Source organism: Lichenostomus cassidix, chromosome 7 (assembly GCF_008360975.1).
Source record: "Lichenostomus cassidix isolate B80296 chromosome 7, HeHo_3.0, whole genome shotgun sequence".
In the NCBI taxonomy this organism is placed as follows: domain Eukaryota; kingdom Metazoa; phylum Chordata; class Aves; order Passeriformes; family Meliphagidae; genus Lichenostomus; species Lichenostomus cassidix.
In genome coordinates, this window is record NC_139488.1 from 36,586,691 (window position 1) to 36,599,128 (window position 12,438).

The window sequence follows — 12,438 nt, forward strand, 5'->3', positions numbered from 1 at the left end:
TAGAGTGTTTTGTGGGGAACTTTATATATTAGAATTATTAGAAATTAAATATTATAAATTATATATTATTATTATTAGGAATTAAATTTTTATATGATGAAAACACTGATGTTCCTTCAAAAATTTAACACTTCATTTTTTTCATTGAAACAGTTCATATTTTTTGAGCACCTTGTGCATCAAAACATTTATTGTAAATCAGCTGTGGTGGCCCAGGGTTATCAAAGGTACTTTGTGGGGTTTTTTTTTGTCCTGAAATTCCCTAAAATCATCAGGATTGATGATTTAAGATCAACAAGTCCAAACGGCTGGGCTGAGGAGAAGGAGCTCATGCTTCACCGTTCCCTTTCCTTCCCGTTTTCCAGGGATTCAGCCTGTCTGCAGGTGGCACAGTTGCCTCACATTCCCAGCCAATGCTTGCCATCCCGAAATCACCTTCTGTCAGATTTTAAAGCAAAATGGAGAGCCTTTCCAGCTGTCTAAATTCACTAATTACATCGAAACTTCTCATTTCGCTTAATGAATCAGACGGAGAACGGCAGTAATTTGCTTAATTGCCTTAAAAAAGGAAGGATGAACCCATTAGTGAAGAAAAGCAGCCAACGCTGATGTTGCCTGGCTGAAGGAGGAATTTGTAATGGATCCTGGTTAATTCCAGGCACTGAGTTTTGGCTTTTATTAACTCCACACACCCCACGGGGTGCAGCAGTCACGGCAGCTGGGTGTGGAAATCAGTGGATGCTCCTCCATTTCTGTTGGTTTTGTCCCTCCAAATTAAATGTCACTCATTTCTGTGGACCTTTGCTGAGCTTTTTACCTGGACATGGTGGGACAATGCATCCAAGACCTTCTGGGAAGGAGGGATTGGGAAAGATCTGCTGCTGAGTCTGAGCCTCCCAGGTTCAAGCAGTCGTGGAGAACAGTCCAGAGGCACCTGCAGACCTCCTGCTCTGGGTGACACCGCAGCCAAAGTCCCAATTGGCACAATTCCCAATGGAAAAACCCCACAGAAAATGGTAAAATCCACACTAACAACAAGGAAGGGAAACTGCATCAGGGCACTGCTATGCCAAGTCATGGAGGAGCAAGCTCTTTAAGGAGAAGCAGGAAGCAGGAGAGTAAGGCAGAAAAACGATATTAAAACTAGGTTATTTCTAAACCTGTTTTTCCAGGCTCTGGATCTGGGAATCTCTTTCTGCCTGAGCAGTCTGTGTCCCAACTGTTTCACCATGGTCAGGAGCAGCCACCCCCATGGTGTCCATTCCCCCATGGATCTGGGGGTTTGTAGGAAATCTTGGCTCTCCCTCCTCCTCCCTGCCTTGTCCCCCATCGAGGGGCCAACTCAGCTTTCCCAGCTTCTTTGTTACAAAATGTTGTCATAATATTTAATCTCCAGCCTGGGCTTCGGCAACAGCTGTTTGAAAGGACAATTTATATTCCCCAAAGTGCTTTGAAAACCCTCGGGAAGCTCCCAGGAAGCTTTTTCCTGGTGCACAGAAGCAGCTTGTCCAGGCTTCCAGCTTTGTTTTGTGTCTGGCTGGATCCTCTGGATTCCTCCAGCTGCCCTCTCGTTTAGTTTGTGGTTTGCTGAAATGTTTGTTCCCTGTTTTTTACAATGCTCTCTCTCCTCAGAGCTCCGTGTGGGAGTCACGCGGCCCGAAAACGGACGGAACAGAGAAATGCTGAAAGTATTTCCATGGAAAGCATTCCAAGATGGGAGCGAGGAGCTCTTGTGATGCTCCTGTTAGAGGTGAGAAACCCACTCTTTAAAGTGTAAATATTCTGGGGTTTTACAGCTCTGCTCAGAAGCTGGACACGCTTTGTATCCGTCGGGATATTCCTGCACGAGAAGCGAGTCTGGAAACGCCAGGGTGTGTTTAATAACTCCTTTCACTGCACACACAGCCTGATGCCACTTCAATGAGCATCCCCTGGCTGCTTAAAGGCTTTGATTCATTCTTGCTCAGCTTCCTTGGGCTGTTGGTACTCAGCTCAGCCACTTGAGTTTCCTCAGGAAAGCATCTCCGACACTTTTCCACACGTGGCTGTCAGAAACAAGTTGCTGTTAACAGGAATATATTTGTTTCTCTAATCACACTTTATTTTCTTTTACCTGCTGTTACATGATGGGATTCCTCTTCCTCACATTGGCTGCCGTGGAGGAAATGCATCCCACATTTTCCCACTTCCATGCACAGCACCCACCCAGTGTCTCCATCCAGAATTCCCCCAAATGCACAGGGACAATTCCAGTGGCAAAAGAGCTGGGTAATGGACACTGCCCAGGGCTCACTTTCCAAAAACAGCCTGGGCTCTCTTCCCAAAAAGCCTCAGCCAGGGCAGGGTGGTGCCAGCAGGATGAGTAGCTCCTTCTGGAGTAGCCAGAAGATCCAACCCTTAGATCCAACATTTCCCTGTATGCTGGGAAGTGTATGGGAGTGCTGCAGCTCCATGAGCCATGGCTCTTGACTCCCTGTTTCCAGTAGGGAACTCTGGAAAGAGTCATGGAATCCCACACTGGTTTGGGTTGGAAGGGACCTTATAGCCCATCCCATCCCATCCCATCCCATCCCTGCCATGGGCAGGGACACCTTCCACTGTCCCAGGCTGCTCCAAGACCTGTCCAGCCTGGCCTTGGACACTGCCAGGGATCCAGAAGCAGCCACAGCAGTGCCAGGGCTTCCCCACCCTCCCAGGGAAGGATTTCTCTCCTCTATCCCATCCATCCCTGCCCTCTGGCAGTGTGTCAAGTGCTGTCTAAGACCTCAGATCACAACTCTTGGGAGATGATGCCCAAGCTTCCGGCATGTGGAGCAGGTGCTCCAACAACGCAGGAAATTGGCCTGAGAGAAGGGATTTGTTCAGTGCTGGGTCACGTGGGGCATTCCAGTGCCCATCCCATATGGCAGCAGATCCCAACCAACATCCCAGGTTTTGTCAACAAATCCTCTTCCCTTTGGCACCATCTGGCCTCCGTGCCCCGTCTGGGTGGATGTGCGCCGGGCAGGAATGCGGCCGGCGGGCAATCCCGATTGTTTCCCGGTGCAAGCCAAAGTCGGGATCAGATGCTTCCTCCCCTGAGCTCCGCAGCTCAATGTCCTTTCACGGGGAGCATTTATCTGTGAATGGAAAGTGCCGGAACGCCACTTTGCATCTCGTTATCCGGGGCCGGCGGGCGCCCAGACAGCGTGTAAGCGATTCTTTCTGCAGCGTGGGGACCGCGCTGGGAGCTGTCTGCACCTCTGCTGCTGGGCCAGCTCTGCCTTGATCCTCCCCCACAGCTGGAATATCCCAAATCTTTCATTTTTCCAAGCGCCCTCCCGCTTTTCGGAGCCGCGCGTTATTTTGGGATGCTCGTCCCAGCGCCAAGCTGAGTGCCCAGACATATCATGCCTTGAAGAAGATCATTAATAAACAGTCTGGAGTATGCAAATGCACGGTTTTAATTAGCTCTGAAACATCCAACCACCTGCACTGGGGTTCAGGGAGGGGAGAGGAGGGAGGCAGGGCTACACCCAGACTGTTGTGTTGGAGACACCTTTGCCACCGTGTGCCTTTAATGAAGCTCAGCATCAGCTGATTGCCAATTACACACTTTGTCCAGTCTGGGCTGCCAGGCTGGTTCAGTTCTCCCCGGAAAAACAGAACAAATCAAAACAGAGCCGTGTCAGGAAGAGTCTGAGGAAGTTGTGGGACACGTCAGTGAGCGTGACAAAGTTAACCCCCGTGGGTGATGAGCAACATGGGCTAAAAGTCAACGTGTCAGGGCTAGGTGGAGTGGGGAGGGAAAGAAATCAATGGATCCAATCCTCTCCTGAATGGTGTCAACCCCCAGATTTGCCTAATGACAAGGCAGTTGAGGTGGGAGATCCTTAAGCAAGGATTTGCACCCCAATTGCAGCCCCTCTGGTGTGTTTAACAGCAGAGGCACCCGAAGGTCTGCAGGGCTTGAGGACAGATCCAGAGGCACCTCTGGAGAGGAAGACTCCAAGGGAAGAGCTGCTCCTGGGATTCATGCCTTTTCCCATCCCTTGGCAGTGGCAAGGACCAGCCTAGTCCCAGCCTCACAGCAGGGAGCTAGAGGAGCCCCTGTCCTGCTCCCCGTCCCCAAGAGCAGCTTGTGTTTTGGGATGTTCCCTAGAGAATTCTGCTTCCTCCAGGGGTCACTTCCAAAGGGATTAATGGTGCCTTTGGATGAGATGTGGAGCAGAAACATCCTCTGCTCCCAGGTGTGTGTCCCACTCACAGCAGGATCCTGGTGTGCTGCGAGTGTAAGGACTGAGGATTGCTGTGGTACCCAGATGGAACACCAGGATATTCCTGCCCCAGGATCAGCAGTGCCAGGATATTCCTGCCCCAGGATCAGTGACACTTTTTCAGTACCATTTGCCATCCATGCTGCATTGGAGGAGTTTGCCTGAATCTCCCATTCTAACAGCATTTTTATGAAAATGTTTCCTCCAGTTTCCTTGTCTTGCCTTTTTTTTTTTTTTCTTTTAATGTATTTCAACTCTGCCCCGGTGTGACTTCAAGGAAATTCCCCAGATCCCAAGGAGCTGCCCTCTCCCGTGCAAAGCTGGGCAAGCCCTGCTGCTGATTCCCCACCTGTTGGACCTGTATGATCGGAGAGGCCCTGCCCGGCTGTTTGTGGCTTCATTCATGTTTATAAACTACCCCGAGATCTGAGAAAAAGGATTTACGAGTGCAAAATAATAAGTTGCCAAACAGTTTCTAACCTCATAAACACATAATTTTCAATTCAAGGAGACACAGAGGAGGGCAAGATCACACAAGTGGACTGGGAACAGTTTCCATCCTCCATCCTGGGAGCTCCAACTGCACAATTCCCTCCATTGCTGCAAGCCCAGCCTAGTGTTTAATCACGAACTGAGAAAAAGCCTTTCTAAAGATTTTTTTTGACATTCTAAAAATGGGAAACTCATTTGTTTTTAGCTGCCCTCCTCCTTCTTTTGTTTCTCCCTTTGTTCACGAGGCATTGGGACAAAGCTTCCTGGAAATACGAACTGAAATGTGGGAATCCATTCAGCTCGGTTTGACTTTGTTCCTTTAAGTCCCACAAACCACAGCAAACGGGTTTGTTGTGGGGCCACTCACTGAAACAGATAATCCAAACAATTGTGCAGCTGAGCTGGGATCCCGTGGCTGCACTCCTCCTCCCACTCACGGAGCTGCAGTGGGAGAGCTGGAATTGTTGGGCAGGCAGCCTGAGAGGCACAGCCACAGACCCGACCGAGAGAATGATGGATGTGTGAGGAAATTCAGGAGTTATTCATGGGCCACTTTGCAAATGGAGTGATTAATAATAGTTCATTTTGCTGCAGTGGCACAGGGTGCCCAGAGAGGCTGTGGCTGTCCCTGGATCCCTGGAAGTGTCCAAGGCCAGGTTTGGAGCAGCCTGGGATGGTGGGAGGTGTCCCTGCCCATGGCAGGGGGTGGATTGGATGGGCTTTAATGTCTCTTCCAACCCAAACCAGTGTGGAATTCTGATAGCCAGGGGCAGCAGTGGCTGCATGGGCTGGAGCCCCACATGGCTTAGTGGCCATGACCTGCTCTCCTGGCCACTCTGGGCTTCCCCATCCTGGGAAAACCTCCACCTCAGCCCGATTCCTTCAAGGATTCATGTCCCCTCCCAGGGCTCAGTTTTCCACCCCACAAAGGCAGAGCTCCCCTAGCCACGAGTAGAGCCAATCTCCAGGTGGAGCCTTTTGTAGGTTTTTTTCAGCATTTACAGGAATCCTTTTCCAACCAGCAGGAGTCCAACACTCCTGCAGGGATGCACCTGCCCATGGATGCTCCTCATTGGGGCCAAGGGCTGGGAAGTGTCCCTGTGAGCCACGGTGCTCCTCAGTGGACACCTGGCAGCAGAGCTCCCTTCCAGGAACAGGCTGCTCTCCCAGCCGTGCTGTTTAATATTTGAACAGAAGGCACCATAATTACAGCTTAATCTGATGAATGAACCCTGATAAGAGCCTGTGTCACATTTCCTGTTCCATCCTTGGCGTTGGATGCTGGGATGGAGCGAGGAGCTGGCAAGGTCCCCGTGGCTCCCTGTGGCCACGGATGCTGCGGCCGAGCGAGGAAATGCCAAACAAACAGCGTGGACAACCATCTGCCACTTCCAGAGCTGCAGCCAGCCCTGACACCCCATTAGGCCACGGACCAACAGCGCAGATCTGGTGGTTTGGCCACTGGCAATTTGCATTTTTTGACAGAAAAGGCTTCTGGCATTTGTTAAAAAAAAAGCAAAAGCAGAAGGAAGAGGGCCAAGGGATTTGAGGACTTGTTTAAATAATGGAAAGGCTGCTGCTGCTTCTGGTTTTGTTTATGTCATCAAAAAAGGGTGCAGCTTTGAAGTTACTCATGAGCAACCACAGCGTTGGCTTATAAAAGCAGCAGAGCTGTGATGCTGCTGGGTTTGCACCTTTGCAGAGCAGAGCATCCATGGGGTGACAGCACCCAAACAGGCTTTCCTCACTCCCTGCTTCTGACCCAGGCCTGCTGACCTCACAGTGAGCTGATTATTTTTAACACAGAAAAAGAGAGCAAGAATCTGAACATTTCCTCCCCCAAAATGTTTGCTGTGCTACAGCTTCTTCCTATAGCATGGAATGCCTCAGAAAATCCAAAGGACACTCATCCTGGTTGTCACCAACCCATGTCCTCCTGCCCTGAGACCTCCTCCAGGTACCAGGACTCGTAAATTGGTTTTCAAAAACATTTTACTATGTTCTGTAGCATTAAACCCTGAGGCAGTTCTGTTGTAATTCTATAAATCACAAATATCTTCTCACTATAGACCTTATTTTCTGTTTCCTGAGTCATCCTCCATTCTCCCTGATCCAATCTCCAGCCAGTGAGCAATTCCCAGAGAATGCAGTCATGCAGTCCTGTTCTGGTTTACCTTTCTTCCCAAATAAATCCAAGGTGGATTATATATCTGGGATAACTGTGTGTGAAAAAGCCACATCTGGGCTTTCCCTGCTGCTGCCCTACAAGTGATTCAGCCAGGCCAGGAAGAGGGAAGAAGGTTTCCCTGTGCTGTCATTTCCAGAGAAACCTGTGGATGTGTAAAAACCTGATCTAGACATGTTGGCATTGTCAAATAATTCCTGTTTAACCACTTCTGCTTAAATACTGGATGGGTCATTTGAATACCTGTGCTTACACCTCCCTGGCTCTCCCTTCTGTGGAAACTCAAACTATTCTCTCTCACCAGAATCTTGGGAAAATCATAGAATCCTGGGATGGTTTGGGTTGGAAGGGAGCTTAAAGCACATCCAGTGCCACCCCTGCCATGGCAGGGACACCTTCCACTGTCCCAGGGTGCTCCAAATCCCATCCAACCTGGCCTGGGACACTTCCAGGGATGAGGAGTCCACAGCTTCTCTGGGCTTAAGTGAGTACCAGAAGCGAGTGTGGGAGTGAAATACTCTGTGCCAGGACTTTTCTCCACATTTAGAAAGATGTGATTTCCTTGCTGCTCCAGGAATAGACCTTCCTGGTGTTCCCCTTGGGACACTGAGTGGGTTTGGCTGCAGAGGAGAGGAGGTGCTGGTGGTGCCTGCAGGGCTGACCAGGATCTGGTGTAGGAACAGCCCAAAAATGAACAGCGACTTTTCCGTTGTAAAACTGTTGTGAAACAGCTCTGCATGGGCAAAGCTGCCTCTGCCCCTCACTGCTTCCAAACCCTGCTGTGGGCTGAGCTTCCCAGAGTTACCCTCTGGGCAGGATTTGTCTCTCTCGGGAGAAAATTCCCTGATGCCTCACACAGTTCCATCCCTCCTGCTTCCCACTCCAAACTGCACTGCTGGGAGTCCCAAAGTGCAGCTGGATCCCTTTTCTCCTTGTGATGCCCATTGCTGATGGGAGTGGATCACACAAGGCTGCTGGAAGGGCTCCACCACTCCCGAGGGGTTTTGGGAGCTTCATTAACACCAGCGCTAATGATCTGTGTGATTAGCAGTTCAGGCACTGGAGCTGCCCTCGGTTCAGCTGGATGGGTTCAGCTGCCCCAGTGACCAGGCAGGTGCCACCAGTGCCACCTCCCAAAGCCCAGGAGGGTGACAGTGCCATGCTCCACGGTCCTTTCCACGAGGAAAGAAAACTCAGCCGAAAAAGCTGGAGAATGTCACTGGCTGCATTCTACATCTGTTCCATCTCAGGATAATTTATTTTAACCTCTGAAGATACAAGGGAAAATATGTGAAGGAGATGGAGACGTGCCAGTATTTCCAGTTCATTATAAGCAAAGAACTGTTGCTTATAGCACTTTTTTGGAGCAGAGAGCAGTCTGGTTTTAAATCCCTCAAGCAATGAGGAATCACATCCCCGCCAATGGAAATGGTTCTTCGGTGGAGAGTTTACTAATTAAAAGAGTTTCAGTTTTAAGTTCAGTCTAAATTTCCTCCCTTTACATAATGTTCTGTCTGCTGTCTGTGGGCATTGCTGGATCCCTGCAGGATCAGAGGGGTCACCCAAATGTTTTTCCTGCTCTCGGGGAGTGAAGCCCTGGGCTGGGTGTGCTCCAAGCTGGAGGGATTTGGGATGCAGAGCAGGGACAGTGGGAATTGGGATTGTCATGCAGGATGCTCAGACCTCTGGATTTTGGTTTTTTTTGTCCCTGTTTAAAAACAATGCTGCAGCTGAGAGGCAGAGGTGAGGCCCAGCAGAAGTGATGGATCTGCATTTTGGCCACGCTGGGGACAAGCAGGGCACGTGCCATGCACCCCTGGTGGCACTGGGGATGGTGGCACCTGGGGGTGCTGCTGGGCAGGGTGTGACAGACGCTGTGTCCCCTCTGACCACGAGCCTGCAGAGAACTGAGTCGAGACGACCCCAAAACATAAACAGCGAAGCAGCTGTGCCTGAAGACGACACTGTGTAAGCAGATATGTATGAGTGTTACCAAGATTAGGGCTTAATTAAATTCCTGCAAGATTTTTTGGGCCTTCATAAATTTCCTTTGAGCTCTTTGCCAACTAGGATATGCTCGCTGGCTTTGGAATATAAAAGCAAGTGTTGTTGTGTTTTGCAAATATATTTTATAATGCATGCAAGTGCTGACTATGCAAAAGTCTCCCTGGTTTCCATGATTAACAAAATTACAAAAGCACAAAGGGTAGCAGTTCTTCTTGTTTTCGACCATCCCTTAAAAACAAGAGATGGATCAAAGTATCCTGTGATTAAGTTCATTAATCACACCCACACCATGAAAAACCATCGACTCTTCTGAACCCGCTTCTCCCAGAGGGAGGAGCTGGGGCTTGGGTGTTTATTTACTTGTTTTTCCCAAACAAGGACCTGGCCGGGGTGGCATGGCCAGGGGGCAGGGATGTCTCTGGCCGGGGGTGGGTGAGGAGCGGCGATCCCTGCCCGGCCCTCGGGGTTTGGGATGTGCAAAACCTGTGCCGCTTTCATCCCGCTGGGAAGCAAATCCCTAGAAGTCGGGATTGAGCTGCACGGCAAGGGGTGAGCACGGGGATATCGGGACAGGACGGGATGGATGGGCAGCACTGCACTGGAAATTCCTGCCGGGAGTGGGATTGCCGGAGCTGTGCTCCTGGAGGGTTTGTATCTCCTTGCTTTTAACGCCGTGCTTGTCCTTGTCAACACCGGCACAGCGCACAGAGCTTTTATCCGAGCATCTGATAAGAGAGCCCCGCCGAGCTCAGCCCCCCTCACATCCCCCCGGAAAGGCTGATCAAATGTGCTCTCTGGGAGCTGGAGAGACACGTGTTAAAGCACTCGGAAAATTCAACAGCGAACTGGCAGAGCCGAGAGGGATTCAGGTCACGGATCTGTCCCTGGGAGCAGCACCTGGCTGCGGGAGGGAGGTGTGCTCGTGCTGCTCCGAGGGATGGAGCTGGAGGAGCTCCCAGCCAGTGGGAAATCACCTCAGCCCTCGTGGGACACAAGTGTCACCTGCTGTAGTTAGCAAAACCAGCTTTTTGTCAGTGCCTGCTGATGAAGTGGACACTGGGATGGATTTGTCCCTCCCTGTCCTGCAGACACGGAGTGACCAGCCCTGGGTTCTCCCTAAAGCCAGCCCAGGATGAGCTCCATCCCAGCATGGATCAGATTCTCATTTCTTTAAACTCTGCTCTTTTTAAAGCCAGCCACAGATGCTGCTGCTGCTTCCTGCAGGAGACCAGGCCCAGCCCTTGAGAAGATTGTGAAGATGATAATTTTGTCCATGCTGAAAGAATTTCTCCAGCTCATCCCCACAGATTTAACCACAACCAGAGACAAAAACACCCAGTTCTGGGAGGATTTGCACCAAACTGCAAACACTCTGCGCAGGGAGGATGCGTCGCACTGTCATCCCACTGGATCTGCCTTTGCCAGGTGCAAACAAAGCTTTTCCAGGGATTTTGAAGGATCTGGCTGAATGCAAGGGCAGGGAGCACAGCTGAAACCTGGGTGCAGCAGGGAAGGGGTTATAGCCATAAGCCAGCAGCTCCACGTGGAACAAAGCTGGCATTTCAGGGGGGAAGACAATGGATTGTGTTTTCTGCGTCCATTTTAGTCATCCACTTGGCACCGAGGCTGAGGTCACCCACCCAGTCGTGCACTGCAGCATCTCTGTTCCAGGCAGCAAGGAGCAGCAAAACAAAGAGGAGCTGAGTCGGCAGGAACGGGCCAGCAATCATGGATGGCACAGGGCTCTGCTCAATGGCTCTCACAGAACGCTGCCGCAGTCCATTTCAGGACACCGCTGCAAATCCCTCTGAATAAGCATTTTCCCTGACACACATCTTAGCACTTTGCATGGCCACTGGTCACACTCAATCCCTGCCTCGCATCCCAAACAATAATTACCGCCTCGGCCTGCTTTTGTGGCTGAACGATATGATTTGCAATGCAAGCATGCAGGCTGCAGCCAGAGGATGCAGCCACCGCTCTCCATCCGTAAATATGTGCTCGGGCAGCAGCTCCATTGCCTTTGAAGCCTCTGCAAAGGTGGCAGGTGTGACATGGAGGCACCTGCAGGCACGTGGCTGCAGCACACACCATGCACGGCTGGGCTCAGGCCGGGCTTTGTGCCATGCACACAGGAGGCTCAATTTGTCACCCTGTCCTGCTGTCTGGGAAATGAGCTTTAATTGTGTTACCAACGACTGGGAAACCTGAGATCTCAGAGCGGTGCTGAGAGCTCCTCTGCTTGGGAGTCAGAGGTGCAGACGTGGAATCCCAGCGTGGTTTGGGTGGGAAGGACTTTAAGGATTATCCAGTGCCACCCCTGCCATGGGCAGGGACACCTTCCACTGTCCCAGGCTGCTCCAAGCCCTGTCCAGCCTGGCCTTGGACATTCCAGGGATCCAGGGGCAGCCACAGCTTCTCTGGGAATTCCAGCCCAGCCAGGAATTCCTAATTCCCAGTATCCCATCCATCCCTGCCCTCTGGCAGTGGGAAGCCATTCCCTGTGTCCTGTCCCTCCATCCCTTGTCCCCAGTCCCTCTGCAGCTCTCCTGGAGCCCCTTTAAGCCCTGGCAGGAGCTCTGAGCTCTCCCTGGAGCCAGGCTGAACACCCCCAGCTCTCCCAGCCTGCCCCATGAGCTCTGCTCTGTCACCAGTGACTCATCTCTGCTGCTCCATCACCTCTGCTCTGTCAGCCCTGCTGGGTGCAGCTGCCCACACACAAGTGCCCAGTGAGGTTGGGGGTGCCCTGCAGCTGCCCACAAACCCCACAAACCCCATCCAACCACCACCACCAGCATTTGGGATGTGCCTTTGCCAGGCCATCCTGGCAGTGTCACCCCCCCGCAGCCATCCCTGCAGCCATGCCATGGGCCAGAAAGTGACAGGAGCTGTGCAAGTTGTGTCCCTGCTGCCTCCAAACCCTCCCAGCTGGCTGCCTCAGGAAGTTATGAAAGATGCAGCAAGTCTGCTTCACGCTCCCTGCATCGCACAGCATTTCCCTCGTGTCTGGGTTCAGCCAAAGGGAGCCAGTCTGCTCCACGAGGCAGTAAATAATTCAGGGTGAACTTCTGTTCTCCTTGTCTGGAACAGGAGTGGAGATGTTCAGAGTTGCTTAGAAAGGGGAAATGTTTGTTTGATGGGAAAACCTGCACGGTTGGCCTTTTGTTTAATTTAGCATCGGAACAAAACCTTGCAGATCCCTGGAGAAGAGAAAACCCAATTGTGGCCTTCCAGGGCCTGAAGGGAGCCTGCAGGAAGGATGGAAAGAGACTCTGGGCAAGGGCCTGAAGTGCCAGGACACAGGGAATGGCTTCCCCGTGCCAGAGGGGCTGCCTTGCCCTGTGCCCACGGAGCATCCCAGGGGCACCAGTTCCATGGGAAGTGTGGGCTGATGTGGGGGTCAGGGGAGCTCAGCACTGCTGAGAGCTTTGAGAGGGCAAAGATATCCCTAATGAGAGCTGGTGACATTGGAAAATGGGATTTAAAGGGCTGGAAAAG